The following is a 27,422-nucleotide window of genomic DNA, read 5'->3' as shown; positions in this document are numbered from 1 at the left end:
TAGAGATACTTTGGAGAGGTATCGAGGTGCATGATGTGACCAGGCCTCCCTGATATAAGAGTCACTTGTATATATTTCTGAGTTTCTTGTTGATGTGGCTAGCTCTCTTCCACAACTACGGAGAGATGATGAAGACCTAAGGATGACCTCTATTGTGCCTCAAGGAAAAGGACACAACAAAGTTATAGACACCTCTATTATGCCTCAAGGAAAAGGACACAACAAAGTTATAGACACGGAGTTGCTTAATAATATCAACCTCTATTGCGTGCTTAATAGTGATGTGATGAAAAGATGGGTGACAAGATACAAGGATGCAAAGGCAAGAAGACAAGAAGAAAGGGCCCTCTTTTGTACACACCATGGATCTCGTATGTCATACCCTCAGTATCTAAGAGCACTTCCAAAGGATATTCATGTGGATTGGCTACTTGACAAAATGGAGAAAGCAGAGAAAGATGAGGGGATGCATATCACAATGGAAGAATGGGAGTATTCTAGGGGATGCATGAGCAAGGTCGGTATATAGAATGTTATGCATAAGTTAGGAGCTTTCAATAATTTAGATTGCTTATTTAATTGATTTTTTCTTGGTGTAGTGCACTATGTTCAATGCTATATGGTGTGAGGGTAAGCATTTTCGAACACAACGGATTGATGATAAGAGAAATACACGAGATTGCGGCGTCATTGCTAGCTTTGAGGGAGCCAATCGAGCCATGGATGATTATTGTGGCATAATCCAAGATATTATTAAGCTTGACTTTCGACGCTTCTTTGTGTATGTTTTGGATGTAAAGTGGTTTAAGGACGTGGTGGAAAGAGGACCTAATGCAAAAATCAAACGCCATGCAAGTGGCTTTGTAACTATTGGCTCCACAAAGTTTTGGCACAGTAGGAAGGACACACTAGTACTACTGCAACAATGTGAACAGGTACTGTGCGCACATATAAAAATACTCACTTTTAAATATTTGATACCTTCGATGCAAGAAAAATAACATGATTGTATTTGTATTTGAATTAGGTTGTCTATCAACCAATGGTGGATAATAATAGATGGTGGCATGTCATACCTATTATGCCACATTCCAAAGTGATGTATAGTATATTTACTAATATGGAGCGTATGGAGGATGATCATGGCCATGGAGGTGATGATGACCGTGATATGAGAGAGGAGGATGATCATGAGATAGGAGATACAGATATTGAGGCCATTACCCGTGAGGACGAGCCTACGATTGGTGATGCTGATTTCGATGAGGACATGAGTAGCACAAGTAGTAGTGGGTTGAATGTATTTGTAGATCTAAATACTTGTTTGGATTTTGAAGTAGATAGTTTGGCAAAGCTTGATCTCATTGAGGATGAGATTGAACCATAGCCCATCATTGATATTAGCAAAACTATTTTACATATTGTCTCATTCTCCTCACCTCACTTAATTCTTGTATATGTGGGCTTGCAAAAAAGCATTGATGTTTTTGTTAAAATTATGTGCTTTGGTAATCATGGGCAATGTTTGGAAAGTAGTGATGTACACTAAAATCTCACTTTCTATATTCTCTGTTTTGTGTCTAAATATGCGTCTAATTCTCAGTGTAGACGTGCTAATAGATGCGCTAATACAGGCGTAAATAGATGCATTGATAGATGCAGTATTAGACGAGCCCGTATTTTCTCAGTATAGACGTGCTAATAGACATGTCAATACATGCACAAATAGAGGACTTGTTAGATGCGCTCGTAATTCCTCTATTCAAGCAATACCAATAGACACGCCCGCTATTTTGCGTGTCTATCAAGCGTGTCTATAGTTGCTTTGTGTTGTTATGGAATTCCCGAATCTCGTGTCAGATTGCGGATGTTGGTGAGCTACTGGAGAGCCAAATTTTAAAACGTAGAGTTATGTAATATGATCTATATAAGGGCAAGTACACACGCTAGGTAAAATGCACAACTTGCTTTGCACTGTCTCTGCACTAGAACAGTAAACGAGGAGCCCCTGGAATGGAAAACTATGTTCAGGCAGTGTTAATTGGCCTCCATCTGAACGAAATTAATACCGGCTGCTGGTGTACAGCTTTGCCTCTCCAGCACTCTGCACACCCTGTGGAGGTGAGAATGTCTCCTCCGACTAGCTATTGCCAGTTACCAAAAAATGGTGCATCGGTGCCATATTTGGCAATCTAGAAATCCAAGGTACTGAAATGAGCACCAAGTGCACATCGATGAGCATTTGTTATTTCCATGTGTGAACTAAACTTCAAGCAGCCAGTGGCGCATTTGAATGCCCGTGTGCATTGGCTCTAAGATTCATCATCTTTGCTAAGGGCCTCTGCACACAGTGTCAAAAGTGCACAAATGGTGTGATCCTAATGCCTGAATGGCATTGTCGCGTGTGAACAAAAAGGCTAAGCATTTAATACATTGCAGAACTTGCACTCACGTGCAGTAGAGCTTTGTCTCGGTCGCCGAGATGTCCATTTCTATCTCGGCCGCAGAATTGTTCGTTTTCATTTCCTATTTGCTAGGCAAAATAGCTTCAGTGCTGGATGAACCTTGAAAGCTTTGGAACCTATGGAACCTAAGGCCAGAGCAAGATGACAATGTAGTATTGGATAAAAGAGAAATCATGCATGGGTGCTCAAATCTGCAACCCCCAAAATCTAGGTGCAAGTTTGAGCACCAAAGGTGCTTCAATTCAGCGTTGAAATCTATCCCAGTGCTCAAAATTCACCACTAGCATTGCTCTGTGAGGATCGTATGCACAAGCTCTAGCCTAGCAACTCCTTAATATAAATCCTTTTTTGGGGAAAAGAACTAATTCTGCTGCATTTTCTTGGAGCTTTCCTTTTCAATATTTATAAAAAAGATATGTTAGCCATTTTTTGGGAGCTTCCTTTTCTATATATAAAAGAAAAAAGATATATTAACCAATAGAGCACATGATCTACTCTACGCCATGGAGCTTGAGAGAAGGAAAAAGAGGAGAAAAAAAGAGAAAAAGAGAGGAGATAAGAGAGAAAAAAAGAGACGAAAAGAGATGAAAAGAGAGGATAAAAGAGAGAAGAAAAAAGAGAGAAAAAGTGAGGATAAAAGAGAGAAAAAGAGAGAAAGAAAGAGAGGAGAAAAGAGAGGAGAAAAAAGAGAGAAAAAGAGAGGAGATAAGAAAGAAACAGAGAGGAGAAAAGAGGAAAAGAGACAAAAAGAGAGGTAAAAAGAGAGAAGAAAAAAGATAGAAAACGTGAGGATAAAAGATAAAAAAAGAGAGAAGAAAAGAGAGGAGAAAAGAGAGAAAAAGAGAGGAGATACGAGAGAAAAAGGGAGGAGAAAAGAGAGGAAAAGAGATGAAAAGAGAGAAGGAAAGAGAGGATAAAAGAGAGAAGGAAAAAGAGAGAAAAAATGAGGATAAAAGAGAGAAAAAGAGAGAAGGGAAAAGAAGAGAAAAGGGAGGAAAATAGAGGAAAAGAGAGGAGAAAAAAGAGAAAAAGAGAGAAAAAGAGAGACGAAAAGAGACAAAAAGAGAGGATAAAAGAGAGAAGGAAAAGGAGAAAAAAAGTGAGGATAAAAGAGAGAAAAAGAGAGAAGGAAAGAGAGGAGGAATGAGAGGAGAAAAAGAGAGAAAAAGAGAGAAGGAAAGAGATGAGAAAAGAGAGGAAAAGAGAGGAGAAAAAAGAAAAGAGATAAGAGAGAAAAAGAGAAGGAAAGAGAGGAGAAAGGAGAGAAAAAGAGAATGCAATCCCTTATTTCTTCATTCATGCAATCCCTTTCTTCATTCATGCAATCCCTTTCCATCATTCATGCAATCCCTTTCTTCATTCATTCAATCCCTTTCCATCATTCATGCAATCCCTTTCCATCATTAATGCAGTCACTTATTTCCATCGTTCATGCAATCCCTATCTTGGAAGGGGAAAGTAAAGGGAAAGGGTAAGGGAAGAACACACGAGAAAAACTATCGTAATAGTGCATCTATAGGCGTGGCTATCTATTTTTCCAAAAGTCAGACACACTGTTAGATGCGTCTATAGATGCACTCCGACAGACGTCTTTTTGAAAGAAATTAAAAAAGGACATCATGCGCCCGACCCAAAAAAAAATACTAGTACCAAAAACATCCCTTCTCTGCATACGACAAAGGACAAATCCAAAGAGAGCAACTTCCAAAGAAGATCAATCGCCAGAGACTTACCTTGGATAGAGGTATGGAAGCTTTATGTCTTTCTTCAAAGCTACTTCTCTTTCTTCTCTTCCTTGTTCACCCTCTTCTCTTATGTGGTTGGGGATGATTGTGTAAGCCTAGAGATGAGTATGGGTGCTTGGAGATAAGTATGGATGCCCGGAGCTATGTCTGTTAATAGGAAAGCAAGCCACACGATGCTAAAAGTAGGTTCGAAAATCAGCTCGCAGTCTGCACGTCTAAAAGCGCGTCTATCAGTGTGTCTAAAAGAGTGTCTAAAAGCGCGTCTAAATGCATGTCTATCAACATGTCTACGCTATGTTTAGACGTGCTTTAGATGCGATCCATAGTACAGATGCAGTGTTACACATGCTTTTAGATGCTCCACAGAGTTTTGACATTTACAACTCATACAAGAACACATTTTTTTGGTTGTTTATCTATAGGATGTCTTTATCTTTAACAAGTAGCTCTAGTGAGGATGAATCCCTCCATATCCACCATGTTGGAGCAAAAAATCAAATATATGTGTGATTGATTTCGAGGAAACATGTATCGTCCACATAGAATTATACTCAATCAAGTCTCAAAGTATGAACATGATTATACTGGAAACCACATGTCAAATAAAGCTCATTATGTATAATCATGTTCAACTTAGGTATAGCGATACGTTATACCCAAGCTCTCATTAGCCACATCTATGGTGGCTAATATGCCACTGGGCTGGCAATTAATTACCAGTGATTGCAGTAGCCCGCAATTACTCACCACTAGTTACCACCACCGAGCTTGCATGCATGATTACTACTAGTACATATATTACCAGTCACCGGGCTTGCATGCTCAGTAGAGTACTATAGTGCATGGTAATAAGTGATTAGAGGTGATTAGGCTTCATGCTTTACTTTTGTGGTAATTACTGCCCAGTGGTGGTGGCTCTCATTAGTCAGCTCATTTTGGGCCCCTAAGAGAAATTCACGATTTTTTCATTTTTCCTTTCTCTAAAATAATAAAATATGACATAATCCCACTGAAATACGATGTAGAAATTAGTATTTCTGACATCACCCGCATGTCCATAGTGGGCTGAAACCCTCGGAAAGACTTTTGAAATGTTAAAAAGAGGCCCTCAGAGGCCCAAAAATCCAAGTCTGCACAAATGAAAGCAATTTAACAGGTTGGTTTTTGGGGATTTTGGCCCGGCTCTGGACACACCAGTGATGTCAAAAATGTTGAGATATCAAGCTCTACCCCCGATATATCTCCTGGATGACTATCATTTATGTCACCGCCTATGTTAGTTGTACTCGTGGTGTAGTTAGACTACCACGTATGTTTTTGGTTTGGGTTCACATATGAACCACGTATTCTAGGTTTTGATATATAGGGTATTTCCCTCTTCTATTGTATTGTAGTTGTATGCAAAAGTGAAGAAAGGCTTCACCCTCCAACCTTGTGTCCTCTCTCTTTTGTGTGTTGTGAAGAAAGCTGAACTTGAGTCTCCTATCTCTCTCCCTTATTCTTTACATGGTATCAGAGCCTTGTTCGTGGTAAGGAGCTCAAGAAAGCTAGCCAAGCTTGTGGTGTTCTGGTAAGAGGACCAGTGCAGCTTTCCTATTTCGAGTTTGGGAGCAAATCTCTGCAGGTAGCACAGCCAGAAGTGCAGGAGTGCACTGCTTCAGATTGAGAGGCCCTTCGCGGTGCGGCGAGAGCGCAGTATATGCTACGGGCAAGGGCGAAGCCCTTGGTGACTTTATTTTTTTGATTTGAGGCCGTTTCGGGGCCCGTTTTGAGGGCGGAAGTTCTTCACAGGCACTCAGAAAAAGGCCCGGTTTTTGCTGTGCGACCACCGCGCGGCTAGTCGGTGGAAAGGTGCCACAGAAATTGCATCATATGCCTGTGTGCAGAGATATTGGGAGTTGCAGATTCATGCTATTTCCTGTTGATGCAAAATCGTCACGAGGAAGTGACTGTGTGGTGTAATACCACTTTCGTCAGTGTTGCAGATCTGCCCCTGTGAGGCTCTTTGCAGAAGTTTTGCTATTTGCCCTTCTGAGGCATTTGCTGTGTTTACAGGTTGCTGTTGCAATTCGTGATTTGTAAAATGTCTGAGAATCTGTCTACCATTGTCAGTGAGAAGCTTGACAAGAACAACTTCCAAGCATGGAAGTTCAGGATGACAAACTTCTTTATGGGAAAGGGAGTTTGGGATTACATCAGTGGTGAAACTGCAGAACCAGTTTTGGGTGCTGCTCCCACTCCTGCTGAATTGAAGGCCTTTAAAGAATGGCATGAAAAAGCCAGAAAATGCCTGTATTGGCTGTCTGTTAGCATTTCAGATTCTATGATTGTGCATATACAGGATCTAGAGACGCCTAAGGAGGCATGGGATACATTGGTGAAGCTGTATAGCACAAATACCAAAGCACGAAAGATGCAGCTAAAGCAGGAGTTGCACAATGTGCAAAGGAAAAATCTGAATATAAATGAGTATTCCTTGAAGGTGAAAGGCCTTGCAGATTCTCTTGCCTCCATTGGAGCACCTGTTGATGATGAGGACTTAGTGTCCGTGACCTTGAATGGTCTTGGGAAAGATTATGCACAATTTCGGACATCCATTGGAGTCCGTGAAACATTTCCTGATTTTCAGGAACTTATTGCTCTCTTGCTGAGTGAAGAGCAAAGGAATGGTGGTTCAGCCACCTCAACTTCTCAAGAGACTGCTTTCTACTCGAATACAAGTAGAGGCAGAGGTAGAGGAAGAGGCCGTTCTGGTGGCCGTGCAGGAAATCAGAACCAACAGCAACAACAGGAAAACCAGTCCTATGGAGGAGGACGTGGTAGTTCTAGAGGCAGGGGGAGCCAAAGAGGCCGTGGTTCATGGCAAAGGAACCAGCAAGTAAATAGCAGCATAGAATGCTATTATTGTGGAAAGCCTGGACACAAGGAGAATACATGCTATAAAAAGCAGAATGACATCAAAAGTGGAAAGTTGCAGCAAAGCAACTATGCATCATCAAGTGGGCATGGTGACGACAGAAATGAGCACCTTTTTGTGATGCAGCATATGGTTAACTCCATGTCAGGAGATGCTGCAGCTTGCAATGATGTTTGGTATGTTGATTCAGGTGCCTCTAACCACATGACCAGTCATGGTGAGTGGTTTCATGATGTCAGAAATTTGGATAAGCCAGGTTATGTTGAAACAGGTGATGATACTGCGCACCCAATTACGCAGGTTGGTAAAGTGCCATTGGCTATGCAGGATGGCAAAACGAAGTACTTGGCAGATGTACTTCATGTTCCAAAAATCACTAAGAACTTGGTTTCAGTTGGCCAGATGGTTGAGCAAGGTCTGCAGGTTAGATTTAATCCTGATGGATGCTTTGTTGAAGACCTGAAAAATAAATGCCGCTTGGTTGCGAAAGGCAACAAAAATGGCAGAATGTTCACCTTGGATGTTGATATGCCTGAGGTGAAAGTTGCTATGTTTGCGCATGGGAGAGGTGTCATTGCAGATATTGAGATATGGCACAAGCGCATTGGGCACGTGAATATACAAAGGCTGAAATCTATGCAAACGAAAAACATTGTTGCAGGTTTGCCTAAATTCAGAGTTGAGGGAATGCAAAAGGTATGTGAAGCATGCCAAATGGGTAAGTAGGCCAGACATGCATTTCCCAAAAATGCTAAGGTGAGCAGAAGACCTTTGGAAGTGATCCATTCAGATGTTTGGACAACCAAAGCTGCTTCTATTGGTGGATGCCATTATTATGTGACGTTTATTGATGACTACACTAGGAAGGTGTGGATTTATTTTATGAAGCACAAAAGTGAAGTGTTCAGCCATTTTAAGGCTTTTAAGGCCATGGTTGAAAAAGAGAAAGGTGTGCATATTAAAGTGCTAAGATCTGATGGAGGGGGAGAGTACTTTTCAGAAGAATTTTGTGAATATCTGAAAGAACAGGGAATTCAAAGGAAGTACTCATGCAGGTCTACCCCTCAGCAGAATGGGGTTGCAGAAAGGAAGAACAGGCATATTGCAAAAGTAGGACGGGCGATCCTAAATGAGAAAAACATGCCTGATTATTTTTGGGCTGAAGCAGTAGCAACTGCTGTTTATATTATGAACAGAACCCCCACTGCAGCTGTCCATGGCATGACGCCTGAAGAAATGTATACAGGCCAAAAACCAGATATTTCTCACTTGAAGGTATTTGGTTGCATAGCTTATGTTCATGTTCCTGATGAGAAGAGAACAAAGCTGGATCCAAAGGCAGAAAAATGCATCTTTATTGGATATGCTCAGCACCAGAAAGGGTATCGCTGTTATAACCCTTCCACCCGCAAAATGCAAGTGAGCAGAGATGTTGTTTTTGATGAAATGAGCAGCTGGTATGCACCAACTGTTATGGTAGGAGATGCAGATGCAGGAAATGGGAATGCTGCAATAAATGCAGAGCAGCAATCTCAAGCCTTGAGTGGACCCAGAGAGTCCTCTACTAGTGGATCTAATGCATGGACAGGGAGATTGAGATCTAGTGAATCGTCACATGGCAATCCTGATAGTGTTGTGCAGGTATCACATAAGGGAAAAGAAAAAGTGGACCATGCTCCAGTGTTTGATGTGTCTGCTGGTAGCTCTCATGTTGATGGAGAGTCAAGTGGCTCTGAAATGAGCCTTGATGAGGAACTTGGGATTCCTTCTGTTGTTACACCTGGTGCAAGGAAAAGCAGGCATGCTTTAAAGACTCCTGCAACTGATCCAGTTGTACGGAGGTCCACTCGTATTAAGTATCCAGTTGACAGGCTGAGATATGATGGGTATACAGCACATCACTATGCTTATATGGTCAAGGTTTTAGAGGAGCCAGAGCCCACATGTTTTGAGGATGCAGCAGGGCATAAAAATTGGGAAGCAGCTATGGATGAAGAGATGGCTGCCTTGGATGCAAACCACACTTGGGATTTGATGCCTTTGCCTCATGATAAGAAGGCTATTGGCTGCAAGTGGGTTTACAAAGTAAAGCACAATGCTGATGGGTCTGTTAGCAGGTACAAGGCAAGATTGGTTGCCAAAGGTTTTGCACAGACATATGGAATTGACTATGAGGAAACTTTCAGCCCAGTTGCAAGGATGGCAACCGTGAGAGCAGTAATTGCTATGGCTGCTGCAAAGGGATGGTCTTTGCATCAGATGGATGTGAAAAATGCCTTCTTGCATGGTGACTTGCAGGAAGAGGTTTATATGATGCAGCCAGAAGGTTATGAGGATAAAGCACACCCCGATTTTGTATGCAGGTTGCGCAAAGCCTTGTATGGCTTAAAACAAGCGCCGAGGGCATGGTCAGACAAGATAGGGCAATATCTTGTCACTATTGGATTTCAGATTTCCAATTCAGATTTTTCACTTTATGTGAAAAGGACAAACAGAGGGATTGTGCTTATAGTCATATATGTTGATGACTTGATTATTACAGGTGATAGTGATGCAGACATTAATGAAGTGAAGCTGCTGTTGAAGCAGAAATTTGAGATGAAGGATTTGGGAGAGCTGCGTTACTTCTTGGGTATTGAGGTTATTAGATCCCCAAGTGGGATATGGCTGTTGAAAAGGCAATACGGTTTGGACATGCTGTCCAAATATGGGATGACAGGCTGTAAGCCTATCTCTGTTCCATTGGAGCAGAATGTGAAGCTCAATGCAGAGTCAGGTGAGCTTCTTGAAGATATTACTATGTACAGGCGCATAGTAGGTAGCTTGATTTACATGACTATAACCAGACCAGATTTGAGCTATGCTGTGGGGCTGGTGAGTCAGTTTATGCAGGCACTGAGGAAGCCACATTTGGATGCGGCTAGGCGCATACTGCGGTATGTGAAGTCCACATTGCATTATGGACTGTTCTATGAAGCTGGGTGTGCATTACAGGTACATGGATACACAGATGCTGACTGGGCTGGTAGTGTCTCAGACAGGAGATCTACTAGTGGTTTTATATTTTCCCTTGGGAGTGGTGCCATTAGTTGGAGCAGCAAGAAGCAGCCAACAGTTGCCTTGTCGAGCACAGAGGCTGAGTACAGGGGTGCAGCAATGGCTGCATGTGAGGTAGCTTGGTTACGGAAGCTACTTGCAGATATGGGACAGTCAGTTCATGCAGCAGTTGTCATTCATTGTGACAACATTAGCAGCATCATGCTTGCTAATAACCCAGTTTATCATGCTAGAACGAAGCACATTGAGGTGCATTATCACTTTGTGAGAGAGAAGGTTCTAGCTGGTGAGATTGATCTTGTCTATGTCAGCACTGAGGAGCAGGTGGCTGATATCTTTACGAAGGCATTGGGTACCGAGAAGCTTCGCAGATTTAGGAGCTTGCTTGGTGTACGTGAGATGGATTTGAGCTTGAGGGGGAGTGTTGAGATATCAAGCTCTACCCCCGATATATCTCCTGGATGACTATCATTTATGTCACCGCCTATGTTAGTTGTACTCGTGGTGTAGTTAGACTACCACGTATGTTTTTGGTTTGGGTTCACATATGAACCACGTATTCTAGGTTTTGATATATAGGGTATTTCCCTCTTCTATTGTATTGTAGTTGTATGCAAAAGTGAAGAAAGGCTTCACCCTCCAACCTTGTGTCCTCTCTCTTTTGTGTGTTGTGAAGAAAGCTGAACTTGAGTCTCCTATCTCTCTCCCTTATTCTTTACAAAAAATACCAATTTCTACACCGTATGTCAAATGTAATATAGTAATGCAAGTGTCCTCATTGAATGCAAACTCGATGGTATTTCTTTTTTTTTCATTTTTTTGATTTTTTCAACGTTACATTGGCCCTCCTTTGATTGGTGGAGGGCTATTTTCCTTCTGGGCTAAAAGACCCCAAAATGAGCTCTCTTTTTTCTTAATGGGTGGCTAAGATGCCACCGGGTTGGGAGTTAATTATACTAGCCACCGCTGTAGCCCACAATTACTCACCTGCCAATTACCACCACCACGGGCTTGCATGCATGATTACTATAGGTGCAGTAAATTACCAGTCATCGAGCTTGCATGCTCATTAGAGTAGTAGAGTGCATGGTAATGAGTGATTACAGGTGATTAGGCTTCGTGATTTACTTTTGTGAGTAATTACTGCCCCCTGGTGGTGGATCTCATCACCCACTTCTATCATGGCTAAGATTCAACTGAGATGCTAGTTAATTACCATCCACCACCATAATGGCTTGCTCACCTACCAATTAACACCACCGGGTGTTTGCTCGGGGGGGTCACTATGTATAAACCCTCTATACCACGTGCGTTCAAGGCCTATTTCTAAAATCCCTTATCTGTAAATTTTTCATTAATAAAATGTACCCCTTTTCTATACAAATCTATAAATTTTTTCCAAAACTATTTTAAATAGTCCCTTATGTATATTTATTTCTGTAAATTTTAGAAATAAAAAATATCCTTCTGTTGAACTCACGTGATAGGGTTACATATGATGAGTGATCCCCCCGAGGGTGTTTGCTTCATGATTATTAGCTCGTTTGGGGTGGCGCCTAAGATTCCATCATGGTGGCCAACAATTAATATAGATGGAACCCTGGACCTCCAGGCCTCTAGCCACCATGGTGGCTCAAACTTTATAATATATAAGATCCATGGCATTTGGCATTTTACAACATTGCTCTCATATGTCCCTGCTCTGCTACTTTGCTCCACACGCTCTGCTACTTTGCTCCACACACCCTCCTCCATCTCTTTTTCGGCCCTGTTCTACTTTACTCCATGCTCCCTCCTTCAACTCTAATCACTCATCTACTATCCTGCTCTTCTGCTCCACTGCTCACTCACTCATCTTCCCCATGCCTAGTACCACTCGTGGATGCAACGTGATTCCAATGTTATCTGCCTTCTCATATACAGTAATTGCATTGCACTCACGTGGAGTAGAAATGCTAGCTCTAGTGGACACCCTTTGTTCCCACGCTCGATGCCCCCGATATCTGCATGTCACCACCTTAGATGACATGCTCACCTCTGGCCTCTTTATGGTTGTGTTGTATGGGTTCCCCCTACTAAGTCAATGAAGGCCTTAGGATTTTCACACCAAAGTACTATGTGATATGTTGGGGAGGGCATAACCTGAGTCTTGGTAATGTGCATTGTCTTCGGCCTCTCCATTGGCTCCCTAAAAAAATTTAATGCAACAAGCTGGGCTGGCGGCAATACTAAGTTGTACAAATTTCCTCTTGCTCAATGAGGCTCATAACCACTCAGCAATGGTTGGCTAGATGTAATCTTTTGGCCTTTAAGGCTCTCATTAGCTCCCTAAAAAGAATTAATGCAACAAGCTGGGCTGGTGGCAATACTAAGTTGTACAAATTTCCTCTTGCTCAATGAGGCTCATAACCACTCAGCAATGGTTGGCTGGATGTAATCTTTTGGCCTCTAAGGCTCTCAACAATCTTTTGGCTCGCTAGATGTAATTTTTTAGTCTCTAAGGCTCTTAGCAATTGCTGAGTTTTTATTACATTTATGTAATCTCTTTTTGTTCAATTTGAGATTCTCAATATGCACTATTGTTAACTTTTATATTTGAATAGTTATGGTCTCTAGATGTAATCTTTTGGCCTTTTAAGGTTCTCAGCAATTGTCACCATCCATGTTCTTTTTGGCTACTCTTGACACGTGTTCCATCAAAAGATGCTCAAGACTCTTAAAATATTCAGCTCTTTAGTGTTGAGAATAAATAGACTGCCTCCCTAGTATAGTCTCATACCTAGGGTTGTTTTGTAAATCCATTACAACAAGGCACACTCGATATGTGAGACCAAAGCACACTCGATATGTGAGACCAAAGGTTTTGATTTTAATGTCCTTTAGTACTCTATGTGGAGGGGGGGTGGCAAGCACCACTAATCTTCTTAAGGTAAGCATGTAATATGCCCCACTTGGACATCCGATTCTCTAGAAGTATTGCCAGCAACATTTCTACTAGTTTTCGAGCTAAATTGCATTCGCTCATTAAGAACACATTTTTCACTAGCTGCCAAATTGGAGCAATAGCTTAGAAAGCCAACATACGTCTTCTCTCTCTCAATTTAAGATACGGACAGATGGTTTCGGTGGCACTTGATTAATGAGTACTTTACAAAGGACTGCTGCTCTAGTCACCTCCTCTTTTCCCCTCTCAAGCAATTAAAAGTTAAGACTAGAAGGACAAAAACCTGTTGAGTAATTGTACTGCCACCCCCACTTGACGAGAGAGACAATGTGGCCCGTGTAATCCCGCGGGGATCGATCCCATGATGTTCAAAAAAACCTGAGAACTGATGGACATATAAATCCCGCACCATATAATCAAACACCTCCTCCTCCACGGCCTCATGTGGTAATGGTGGAGGGCTACTATCACCATCACTCCATGCATCTGTAATGGTCCCTCCTAAAGATCCCACCTCATATCGCCGATGCTTTGCCTTCTCATGACGACCATAGGGCAACATATGCGGGTGTGGCACTGCATCCTGTATCAAATTAAAACGGGATCATAACTCAAACACATGAACACCCATATGTATCTCAATCAACCTTAACTCTTTAAAACTTACCATGTTTTCAGTCGCATCCCATTATTTATACTTCGAGATGTGATTGACTATAATTCTGCGTGCACGATACATGTTTCCTCGACATCGATCACACATACATTTGATTTTTTGCTCCAACCACATCTCGCGATGGTGGATATAGAGGGATTCATCCTCATTGGAGCTACTTGTTGAAGATGAAGACATCCTACATATAAACAACCCAAAAAATTTGTTCTTGGATGAGTTGTAAATATCAAAACTCTATGGAGCGTCTAAAAGCGCGTCTAACACCATGTCTGTACTATGGAGCACATCTATAGATGCATCTAAAATGTACTTTAGACACGTTGATAGACGCACAATTAGATGCACTTTTAGATGCACAAATAGATGCACAAATAAATGCGCTTTCAGATGTGTAGACTACAAGCTGATTTTGGAACCTACTTTTAGCGCGCTTGCTTTTCTTCACATACTTTTAACATTGCGCTGCTTGCTTTCCTATTAACAGACACAGCTCCGAGCATCCACACTTATCTCCAAGCACCCACACTGATCTCCATGCCTACATGATCATCCCCAAGCACACAAGAGAAGAGGATAAATAAGGAGAAGAAGAAAGAGAAGTAGAGGGTCAACAAGGAAGAGAAGAAAGAGGAGAAACTTTGAAGAAGGATAGGAAGCTTCCATACCTCTATCCAAGGTAAGTCTCTTGATGGTTGATCTTCTTTGGAAGTTGCTCTCTTTGGATTCATCCTTTGTCGTATGCAGGTCGAACGGATGTTTTTTGTACTAGTGTGGTCGGGCGCATGTCCTTTTCAAGTTCTTAAAAAAAGGCGTCTGTCGGAGTGTGTCTATGGACGTGTCTAACAGTGCATCTATAGATGTGTCTGTCTTTTGGAAAAATTAACAGCTGTGTCTATAGATGCGCTGTTAGACATGCCTATAGATGTGCTCTGATAGTATTTGTTTTGTTTTCCTTCTCTTTTCCCTTTCTTTTCCTTCTCTTTCCCTTCCCCTTCCCCTTCCCCTTCCCCTTCCACTTCCACTTCCAAGAAAAGGATTGCATATTGAATGATGCAAATAAGTGATTGCAACAACGAAGAAAGGGATTGCATGAATGATGGAAAGGGATTGCATGATTGAAGAATGAGATTGCATGAATGATGGAAAGGGAAAGCATGATTGAAGAAAGGGATTGCATTCTCTCCTTTCTCCTCTCTTTCCTTGTCTTTTCTCCTCTCTTTTTCTCTCTTATGTACTTTCTTTTATCTCCTCTCTTTTCCTCTATCCTCTCTTTCCTTCTCTTGTCATGGTAATTTTCCTCTCTTATCTCCTCTCTTTCTTTCTCTTTTCGTCTCTTTTCTCATCTCTTTCCTTATCTCTTTTTCTCTCTGTCCCTCCTCTCCTTTCTCTCTTATCTACTTTCTTTTTTCTCCTCTATTTTCCTCTCTTTTCCCATGTGAAGCTTCAATAGCTTGACATTGAGCATGCACATATAGACTTCTGTCACTCTAATTCAAAGAATATAGGAGTTTGTAAATGCTTGCTCAATGCCAGGCTGTCACTCTATTTTTTCTTTTGCACCTCGTGACAAGGGCATGCTCGATGGTAATCTTCTTCTTTTCTTTCCTTTAGTTCATTATGTGGCCAAGATCTTTAGCCTCACCTGATCTTCAGGATGCCATCTTTTCGAAGTTATATAATATTTTGGGGCACCCTCCCACTCCTACGGAGTTATACACATACATGACAGGTACTACAAACACCCTCCAGGAGTCAGCAATATAGACTCCAAACCACCCCAATCCCATACCGGCTGAGATTACCCCACTAGCAGAGTCGAGACAGCCTAGCCGGCTACAGAGCCAAGCCCCTTCTCCCCCCTTGTGGTCAGAAGGTGCTTTTGCCTTCTAGAGCCATCGGCGTACTCTTGTGCCATCGAGAGTGGCTTCTCCAGCCATGAGTCGCCAGGGTACTCCCATGCAGTCGAGAGTCGCTTCTCTAGCTATGAGCAGTTGATGTACTAGCTCGACACGACAAGGCACTAGGCATAGTAATAGGGAGAGTGGTGGGGAATGCATGGTAGCCTTCTTTGGGGGGGGTAATGGTGGGGACAGGGATGATTCAAATGATGCAGACGTGCTAAAGGCTGATGGTATGATTTACTATGACATCACTCAGATAGGAGGCATCTTGATGGATGGACGAGGGAAGGACATCATGTCCTCCATGCACTCTTTAATTGCTAACAACTACAGAGATTGCTTTATTCACTACAAAGACCATCCAAAAAAGTTGGCTGATGAGACCCTCGCTGCTGTTCACTCTAGGTATCCCCATCCCCCCAATGTTCAGTTCACAGATAAATGGGCCAATAGTTATGATACTTAGCAATAAAAGATCTTTGCTTAAGAGGCAGGAGATTGCCAAGATCGCGGGAGTTCAACCACCAAGGGGCCAACCCCACACTGCTCACAAGCATGAGTGGAAGAAAGCAATGAAGGTAGTGAAGGTGGACCCCAGTTCATAGCATGTGGAGGCATAAAGGATCCAAATGGAGCAATATGGAAGCGTGCATTTTGGAGCAGGGGGTGTTGAATTATGGGAGGCTCAATTTGTAAGTATCGATCTCAAATTATACTCTTTATGTAGTTTATTAGGAGGTTGTTTCTTTGTACTAACCCCTTCACAAATTGTGTCATCTTGTAGCTTGATATTGTGGACAGGTACCCTAATCCTGTGAAGATAGCCTACCACTGCTACCATCGTAGAGGAGATACATGGAGGAACTTCTATGATGATGGGTTGATTACTGAGGAGTAGTATATCCGGTATTTGAAAGTAATTAAATAATGTCAATATTGTAAGTAAAGATTTGGTTTTTCATACATTCATACATGTTCCTCATTTAAGGACCTTGCGGTTGATCAGGAGGGAGAAGATGAGGAAGAAGGGGGCGAAGAAGGGAGTGAGGATGTAGAGAACTTAGATTAGTCATAGAAGTAGTGCTAGCTACTTTTTTTTTACTTCAAGCCACTTGCTTGGGCTTGGCTTCATGCTATATGTACATACAAGCACTTTTTGAGCTATGAATTAATATACACTCCTTTTATTTTTTTGGCTTTCAATTTCCTTGTGCAACATTCTATCCATGAATGCCTTGTGAACTAAACATTTTGGAGTTGTAATGTTTTATTTGAAATTGTAATCATCGGCTATAGACGTGCTTGCAATCGTGCTAATTAAATTGCGGTTGCACAACAAGACAAAGCACCCATAGATGCATGCACAGACGCGTTTATTGAACTAAATAAAAAACTTACGGATGCGTCTATTTTCGCGTCTAGAGACCCACGTCTAATTGCGCGTCTATATATCAGACACACGCGCGTATAGACGTGCAGTTAGATGCCTAAATAGATGTGCTTATAAATGCATTTATAGACACACATATAGACACAAGTCGAATAGACAGACGCGTATATAGATGCATTTTTAAACGCATTGATAGATGCGCTTTTTTTTTTAATTTACATTTTACAGAATGTTGTGTATGTTGTGTATGCTATATAGTTACAAGAATCCCATATCCACATTGTGTAATTCAATTCTTACAACCAACCTCATTTTAATTTTAATTCCAAATAAAACATCACAACTCCAAAACGCAATAAAATTGAAAGTTAAAAAAGTACTTGTATATACATATAGCATGAAGCTAAGCCATGTCATGTGGCTTCAAGTACAAAAAATAAGAGGAGTCTATATACAAGAGGCACAAAGCCAAGCCAATGGCTTTAAGTACAAAAGAGAGTAGCTAGCACTACTTGTACGACTAATCTATGTTCTCTAGGTCCTCGCTCCCTTCCACGCTCCCTTCTGCACTCCCTTCTGTGCCTCCTTCCTCCTCTTCCTCATCGTCTTGTGTACGGGCCTGTAAACAAGGGAGAACATATATCAATGTATGAAAAATCAAATCTTTACTTATAATTTTGGCATTATTTAATTACTTTCAAATACCTGGGGGGCCGCTCCAATAGCTCGCGTATACTGCTCCTCAGTAATCAACCCGTCATCATAGAAGTGCCTCCATGTATCTCCTCTGTGATGATGGTGGTGGTAGGCTGTCTCCACAAGAGTAGGGTATCTACCCACGATCTCAAGCTGCATGACCGCGACACACTTTGCAGAGGGATTAGTACAAAGAAACCACCTCCTAATAAACTACATAAGTAATATAATTTTAGATCGATACTCACAAATTGGGCCTCCCATGATTCAACACCCCCTGCTCCAAAATGCGCGCTTTCATATTCCTCCATCTGGATCCTCCGTGCCTACACGTGCTGCAGACTGGGGTCCTCCCTCGCTGACTTCATTGCCTTCTTCCACTCATGCTTGTGAGCGGTGTGGGGCAGGCCCCTTGGTGGTTGACCTGCCTCAAGCCTGGAAAGCTCCGCTAGTGCCTGCCTCTTAAGCGAAGATCTTTTACAAAAAGTGAGATTTTGGTGTACATCATTGCTTTCCAAATATTGCCCATGATTACCAAAGCACATAATTTTTTGCAAGCCCACATATACAAGAATTAAGTGAGATGAGGAGAATGAGATAATGTGTAAAATAGTTTTGCCAATATCAATTATGGGGCTACGGTTCAATCTCATCCTCAATGAGATCAACCCTTGCCAAACTATCTACTTCAAAATGCAAACAAGTGTTTAGATCTACTTGAATACATTCAACCCACTACTACTTGTGCCACTCATGTGCTCATCAAAATCAGCATCTCGAATGGTAGGCTCGTCCTCACGGGTAATGGCCTTAATATCTGTATCTCCTATCTCATGATCATCCTCGCGTCTATTTACGCATCTAAATGCATGTCTGATTCTCAGTGTAAACGTGCAAATAAACGCGCTAATACACGCGCAAATAGACGCGCTAATAAACACGATGTTAGACGGGCCCGTATTTTCTCAGGTTAGATGCGCATGTAGACACGGTAAGTCACGCACAAATAAACGAGCTTTTAGACACGCATTTAGATGTGCCCATAATTCCTCTACTAAAGCAATGCCTATAGATGCGCCCATATTTTGCGCATCTACCAAGCGCGTCTATAGTTGCGTTGTGTTGTTGTGTTGGCTATAAGAATTGAATTTCACAATGTGAAAATGGGATTCTTGTAACTACATAGCATACACAACATACACTGCATTCTGTTCAACCACACAAAATTCGGCTTTTATTTAAAAAAATGATTCTATAGAGCGTTTATAAGTGCGTCTATAAACACATTTATATATGCGTCTCAAATTTCTAGTAGAGCATCTATTTGCACGTCTATAGATGCGTCTATATACATGTCTATCTTTTTTTTTTAATTTCTAGAAGGGCATCTATTTGCGTGTCTGTCTATTATATAGATGCGGGTCTATAGACGCACCGATAGACGCGCAAAGAGATGTGCCCATAAGTTTTTTTTCAAGTTAAGGAAGTGCATCTGTGTGCGCATCTATAGGTGCTTTGTCTTGTGCACTACATTTCTTGGTAAAATTCATAAGATGTGCACAATTTCCAAGTACATGGTGAGACTCTATTGATGGACTTACTAATTTACTTTTTATTTTATATAGTGGTATGGGAAAAAGCTTTGTTGGGGAATCTTGGAAATTTAAATGGGACTTGGAAGATTCCCGAATTCCCCATATAGTGTTTTACATAGATTGGTAGATAGATAGATAATGGATAGATAGATATCAATGTAGATATATATATCTCTATACATGTGTGTGTGTAAGTAAGTAAGTATGTTTGTATATCTATTTATCTATCTATCTATATGAACATTGTATGTGTGTATGCATGTATGTATATAGAGACATATAGATCTAGATAGATAGATTATAAATATTTGTATCTATATCTATCTACTATATGTCTACACATGCGACTTTGATAGAGAAATATCTATATAGATATAACTATCTATATATGTATCTCTTGTAAGAAAACAATACAACATCTGTGCTCAATAGATAATAGGATCCCGTATGCAAGAGAGAAAAGCAGATAGTATGGAGAATCAAAAATTTGATTACTGTAAAACTAATACAATAGATGGCGCTGCCTCCTAGCCGTGCGCTCCTATGTGAGAAGCTTCGATGGCATGCTAGAAACAATAGAGGACAGAGGCTGGAAGCTAAGGAATCAGGATTGTTGTAGCCAGTGTTGATGATGGGCTTCATGGGCTTGCTCTTATATAGCCACCAGTTGTAGTCGGTTAGACCCAATTGGGAGACCGACCCAGTCGGCCCAAAATGGCCGACTGGAGGTCAGCCCTGAAATAGGCCACCGACCACACGTTAGAACCGTGGCATTAGAAACGTGGAGGTTAGTGATGGGATGCCTTCCCGCACTTGCATGTAGCCTAGTTGGTAGTGTGTCAACTCTATCTGAAGCCGTCCAGCCATCAGGCCACACATGGCCTCCATCTGGTGTCAAAACCAGGACCTACCAGATAACCAAGCTACTCAAATTCTTTCTCCTCATATGGGGGGCTTACAAGTAGAGTTAGCCGGTTCCTGCGTAGTTACACGAGAGTGGAGAATTGATATCTAACACCCCCCCTCAATGTCCACCCGCAAATGAACTTACTTTTTTGGCCCAATGCCAAGTCGATGAAGATGCCTCTCCAACAAGTCTCTTCCAAGAGCCTTCATGAAGATGTCCGCAACATTCTCTATAGTCGGACAATACACCAAGTCCACCTCTCCATCCATGATGAGCTCGTGTACAAAGTGATATTGAATCTCAATGTGTTTTGTGTGCATGTGGTACACGGGTTCTTGGCAATTGCCATGCAACTCTAATTGTAACATGATAACTGTGTAGGCTTGTTCTACACTGCACCTATGTCCCCTAAAATCCTCCTTAACCACACTGCCTCACAAGAAGCAAAACATGCTGATTTGTACTCGGCCTTGGTAGAAGAAAGAGCAACTGTAGGTTGCTCCTTGCTGACCCATGACATAGCTCCAGATCCAAGTGAGAAACAGTAACCTATCACTGATCTCCTACTGTCCATGTCTCTTGTCCAATCCGAGTCACAAAATCCGGTCAAGCTATTGCCCTTGGTATAGGTGATGCCATAATCAAGTGTGCCTTTGATGTATTTTAGCACCCGCATCCTTTCCCTCCAATGGTTCTCCGAGGCTTATTGGAATACCTCTGCATTCCTCCTCCACCCATGTACATACTCCTCTTTCCCCTCTCCCTTTCCCCTTATGCCATAGTCTCCCTCTTCTTTCCCTCCCTTCTTAATCCCTTTTCCCCACCCATGTTAATGCTCCTCCCCTCACATTCCCTATTCCTCTATGGCCCTCAAGCATCGCCATACCTATCCTCTATCCTCTTGTCATGATTTCTTTTCTGGCTAATAGTACTCAGCCTCAGTAGAAGAAAGAGCAACTGTAGGTTCCTTCTTGCTGACCCATGACACAGCTCTAGATCCAAGTGAGAAATAGTAACCTGTCACTGATCTCCTACTGTCCACGTCCCCTGCCCAATCCGAGTCACAGAATCTGGACAAGATGTTTCCCTTGGTATAGGTGATGCCATAATCAAGTGTGCCTTTGATGTATTTCAGCACCTGCATCCCTGCCCTCTAATGGTTCTCCCGGGGCTTATTGGAAAACCTGATTGGTACACCAGTCGCAAAGCTGTCCGTCGGCCATGTGTTGCACAAGTAAATCAAACTACCCACAAGCCTTTTGTACTTCGCTTCATCCACCAGTGGTGATTAATCTTTGTTTGAGAGCTTTACGTCAACCTCCATAGGGGTGCCAACTGTCTTGCACTCAGCCATGCCAAATGCCTTCAGTATCTCTCCAGCATACTTCAGTTGTGAGATGAAGATCTGTTTTGGCTCTTGCCAAACTTCAATCCCCAAACAGAAATGCATCACTCCGAGGTCTGTCATTTCAAACTCTCTTCCTAGCAACTACTATCGTCCACATAAAGGACCACGATCATACACCTGGCTCCTTCTCTATAGATATATAAATTTGCATCAGATGGGCTCCTCCTGAACCATTTTGTAGAAAGTAGGCATCAATCCACTGGTACCAGGCTCGTGGGGCTTGTTTCAGCCTGTAAAGTGTTTTATTTAGTTTACAAACTTTACCTTCTGAACCAGGGATCAACTGGGGATCACAAAACCTGGTGGTTGTTCCACGTATACCTCCTCCTAGAGATCTCCATTCAGAAAGGTTTCTCGACCATTACATGCCATTCTTTGAACTTACTAAAAGCCTCATCTTTAGTCCTCAGGAAGTATATCCATATCCTTCTATTGTAGCCATCGATTAGCGTCCTGAAATAGTGGGAACCATCCAAAGCTTCTATCTCCATCTTTTCGCAGAGGTCCGTGTGAACGTGCTCTAGAAAGGCCTTTGCCCTGCTGGCCTCTTTAGGAAAGGGCTGCTGATGCTACTTGCCCATCATGCAAGCTTCACATACATCGGGTAGATCTGTAATTTCTGGTAGGTTTGCAATCATTCCACTTTTATGCATCTCCTTTAAAGAACTAAGGTTTAGATGACCAAACCTCTCATGCCACAGCTTAGTGTTGCTCACATCGGCTTGAGCACTGAAAGCTGAGAGTTCGTAGATGTTGTTGCTTGTGTACCTTTACCAATGACCTTCCCTTGAAGATCCAAAATCTATGCACCATTCTTATCAAAGTGAACTTTGAGATCCCGATCCATGATCGTAGAAATGGACAAGAAGTTTCTCTTGATATCTGGCACATAAAGAACATCAGAAAACTATTTTACAACTCCATCTGTCTTGAGAGCAATCATACCTTTTCCTTTTGCTGGACATTTTGCATCATTGCTGACTACTACCAGGATGTCATTTCCTACGGGATGTAGAGAGGTATACCAATCCTTCCGACTGGTCATGTGGCGCAATGCACCATTGTCAATAATCCAAGGTTCATCTGCAGGTACATGAACTGCCTCCGTGCAAATCTCCTCAATTGCTAGAATAGCTCTACTGGTACTGTTTGCGTGCTGTTGTTGGGCTCTTTCTTTACTACGTTCTTCTCCTTTGCAATCTTCTTCTGGCACTCATTTTGCTTGTGCCCTGCCTTGTTGCAATAGAAGCACTTGATCTTCTTCTTTCTCTTTTTATCATCAAAAGAAGATGGGTTACCAGAGTCCTTACCCCTTACCTTTTTTTGATCCAACCGAGAAAGCCGAATCTTCTCCAATCCTCATCTTTTGATGCATCTCCTCCTCTAGAAGCATCGCGCTGAAATCCTCAAAGTTGGGGGGCAAATTTCTATTCTACGTATTTAGGTCAACTGGTCAACCCCACTTACTGCGTTGATCAACCTACCGCCCTCATAGCTATGCTCATAGCCTACCTTCCATGTATCATGATTGTCCGAACTGGGCAAGGTGAGGCAACCGTTGCGAACAACCTCGCAATGCATGGCATGATACATGGAGTCAAATGCAAGCATGCCTATTCTATAAAAATGCTCTTGCCATTTGCACAGCTATTGCTGGTGCAATGAAAGTAGTGCACGAGAGGGGGTTCAGACACATTGATTTGAATGCCACAAACTATGTGCTTGATTTCACACCAGATGGGAAATCTGTGTGGGTGAGCATTATTCATTGGGGAAGGCATCTCCACAAAACTGAGAGCAAGCCCATCGAGCAGGTTCAGGCGCATGCTCCAAAGGAAAGATTTCCTTGGTTTGCACCAAAGCTTTATGCAAGAAATGATGCTTTTCCTCAATCAAATGGCGCATGGTCAGACATGTCAGATTGCTATGCTATCGGTTGGTTACTTGGCGAAATAGCCAACTTCCTTGTGGGGTGCAGGTCCACACTATCAAGTAATGAACTATACTCAGGGCATGTAATCAAGCTTTTGTGGGATTGTAAACTCAACTTGTGCCAAAATGAGCCTTGGGAATGGATGACAATGGAATTGCTGCTAACTAAACTTCATGCACATCGCGTTGATCAAAATGACATAATGCATCCAATGGATGATATGGAAACTTATCTATAATTTTTTCATTTGCAAGTCATCATATTTCCATTTCCAACTCATCATATTTCCATTTGCAAGTCTTGTAGTTTTTAAATATTCTTAAAATAAATTTTGCACTATTTTGAAATGGACTTATGTTTTTCATTGGTTGTTTAGGATTTATGTTTAGAAATTTTAAGAAAACAATCTTCTACAATAGGATGAGAAGAAAATGTGTTTGAATGTATGTACATCTATGTATATTTGTGGCACAAACTCTCTCTTCTTTGGTCTACAATATTTTTGTGGTAGCAGCTATTCAAACTCATTTTCAAAGAGACCACAAGCTGGGTGCAAGTCATTACCAACATTTGGCCAAAATAAAGGCCTAACTGTCTTAACATCATCTTCTTGCATTTTCTCAAGGTTCTTTATCAATTGGTAGGTCTTCCTAATTACAACAGTAGCTGTTCCTTCCAAGAGGGCTTCCATTCAAGAAATCTCTTCATGTTTCCTTGTTGTATGTAATAAAAGCTTTTAAGCCTTCTAATTCACCTTTGGATTTCTTGCTGAATTCTTTTATAGGAGCCCATGTTGGATGCATTTCTTTGCTCGGAATTGAAGTAAAGAGACTATAAGGTTCTTTAGGTTTCCATGTTGTATCATGAGAATAGTGTTGCCACAACATCACTAGTTTTTCATCCTTTAAGAAAAAGCAAAAGTAGTGTGGAGCGGTATGACCTATCAAGGCATCACCACCTTTTTGTATGAAAGGTAGAATAAAGCTCTTCCAATCATACATCCTTTCAACCTGGGAGCATATTGTACCTTCCTTGTGGCCACCAACTAGCCTCCCACATTTTCTTATCAAGTCATCCATCGACTCCATGTCCTTGTGTTTTAGCTCTCTTGAGACTTTGCTAAATAGCTGATCGATATCCTCATGTGTGTGCCTAATAGAAAGAACCCAACTTCGATCTCATTGAAGATTCGATGAGTGATTAGCATTGAGAAAAATGCAAAGATGAGTACATTCTTATTCCCTCATCTGTAACTTTTTTGCCTGTATTCTCAAATTTGCTAGTAGGCAACCTTTTTCTGAATGTACACTATGAATTGCCTTCATAATGGATGTCACAACTTGATTGCTATCATGTAGATGCAAGGAATAAATCCATATGTATGCAAAAAACTTGTACCCATGCACTAACACTCCACATAAATGTGTCTTCAAAAAGTACTTTCCTTGTAGCTTAGGTGGAGTGTTAACAAATTGAGGTAATGTTGTTGTATTTTGATCGATACCATCCACAATAATGCACATGTACTCATTTCGATGAGATGTAACTTGCTCCTTCAAAAATGCATATTTTACTCTAGAATGCCGAACAAGTCCATGATAAATTTCTCTCTTTTCTCTATATGCTACTCTTTGTTGTGGAGATGTTGCACTCTTAAGTGCTAGCTTTAGATCATCAAAGCACTGCACTTTGACAGACACCCTATCAAGAGCTAATGATTTTGACAATATGGTAGAAGTTGCACAACGAGCTGAACGAAGAGTTAGTGTGACCAAAAGAAAATCCAAAAAGAATAGAAGGAAGGAAACATAAAATGCTGATTTGGACATAGATTCGGATGGAGACTCTCACAAAACAGTGAAAATAAAGATATGGATTCTGAGTCCGATGATGATGATTCAAATGATTCCAATAATGAAGACAAGAAGACAAAACGTAAACGAAAGAAGCAAACAAAGAAATGGAAATCTAAGGAGAGATTGAAGTCTAAGAAAAAAGTCAAATCCTCTTCATGAGATGAGAAGTTGGAGAAAAATATCAAACATCATGGTATTGTTAGAAGCCGCTTCATTTGAGAAGCCTAAATGTGAGTTTTGTGTTAAAAGAAATCATGAGAGCACCAATTTTTGCTATAATCCAAATTATAGGGGGATATTTCCTCCTCTACTACAAAACACTAGGGCAGTGTCACAACCATCTATAGCAGCAGCAGTCAATCAAGTAGGGGTGAATGATCCTACTAACCAAGGAAGAAGACATGCATATCAGAATTGGGAAAATAATCCTCGACAATCAAATCAAAGTTACAATGATTCTCAGAATTGCACATATTGTGGTCAAGTCGGACATCGGCAAGGCCTAGGTTGTGGGTTATGGTGCAAACACTGCAATGAGAGGGGTATCTCCATTGTGCAGTATCAAACTCGATCACAAAAATAACATCCACCTCGTCAACCACTAGCTCAAGCCAATGATGTGCTTATTTAGCTAGAATAGAGTTGTTTGAATGATGCACCCATGGAGGTGAAGCAGCCAATTGGGCATGGAGGGCAAGACTTGGAGTCAATGTTGCCAGTGTCCTATGATGATATGGGTTTCAAACTAGAAGGGGAGATGCCAGAGAACCAAAGTTATCCAAAAGAAGCTGCCATCAAAAGATCTAAGGGCCTTGTACTGATTGAAAAGACATTGCTTGTGGTAGCCAAAGGTAAACATCCAATTGATTGGAATGAGGAAAATAGAGTTCATCAAGATGTTCTTAAAGATCTTGACAAGCTGAATGCAAGAAAGGAAGTTAAGTGGGGAGTAAAAGATACCTACAATCTCAACCTTTAGAAAGAAATATTGATACAGAAATAAAGACGATGGAGGAGAAGATTCTACCCCCACGTGTTAAGCTAGCCGTGAATAAGGAGGCACCAGTAAAAGAAGGTGACCAGCATGAAGGATGTACAAAAGATATTGATGTGCTCAAGGAGTAGCAGGAAGGCCTGCTTTGAAGGAAAAGAATCCTTCTAGAGGGTGTTATTTGGGTGATGAGATATGCAACAATCCCAAACATAGAGATGCAGTGAACCATGGGGAATTGTTTCACAGTTTGCTGAAGGCTCATATAAATATCACATTGGACATAGCTTCTTAATCTGGTACCAAAATTCAAAGCACGGTTGCTGACAAATTTGTCAGATGGTGGTGTGCGCATAATGGATAAGGTAAAAGAGGAGGATGAAAAGGTTCAGGAAGTTGGCCTCGAAGTTAATGCAACACAAATTGAAGATGCAAATTATACTATTCCACTAATCCAGGTGGAATATAAATCACAGATCATATCGAAGTTCCTTTTGGATGTTGGGTCTGGTGTGAACATCCTATCATAGGATCTTTACAAATTTTTTTATCTCAATGAGTTAGAGCCAACTCCTTTTGAGGTCAAAATGGCTGATCAACAGAGGGCCCAACCTCTTGGGATACTAAGAAGTTAGTAGATCGGATTTTGTGGTCTGATTTTCATGGTTAGTTTTTTTGTTCTTAGGATGGATGGAGATGATAGATCTTATTCCATAATACTTGGCAGGCCATGGTTTTGGGTAGCCAATATAAAGTAGGATTGGGATTTGGGGAGTTGATAGGGTAACTATTTGTAAGGGAAAGAAGAAATTTAAAATGGCCATGGTTCAAGAAGGAGTGTTCCAAAAAGTGTCAATACATTAACATGGTGGCTAAAGTTGAAGATGATGAGGAAGAGTATTTCCTCAAATAAATTCCTCTTTAATTCCAATTTTTGAAGT

The sequence above is a fragment of the Dipteris shenzhenensis genome, chromosome 25, assembly GCF_047967505.1.
Source record: "Dipteris shenzhenensis isolate YYH24624 ecotype China chromosome 25, Dip_SZ_1.0, whole genome shotgun sequence".
In the NCBI taxonomy this organism is placed as follows: Eukaryota; Viridiplantae; Streptophyta; class Polypodiopsida; order Gleicheniales; family Dipteridaceae; genus Dipteris; species Dipteris shenzhenensis.
The sequence above is the reverse complement of the archived record's forward strand: the minus strand, read 5'-3'. Positions refer to the sequence as shown.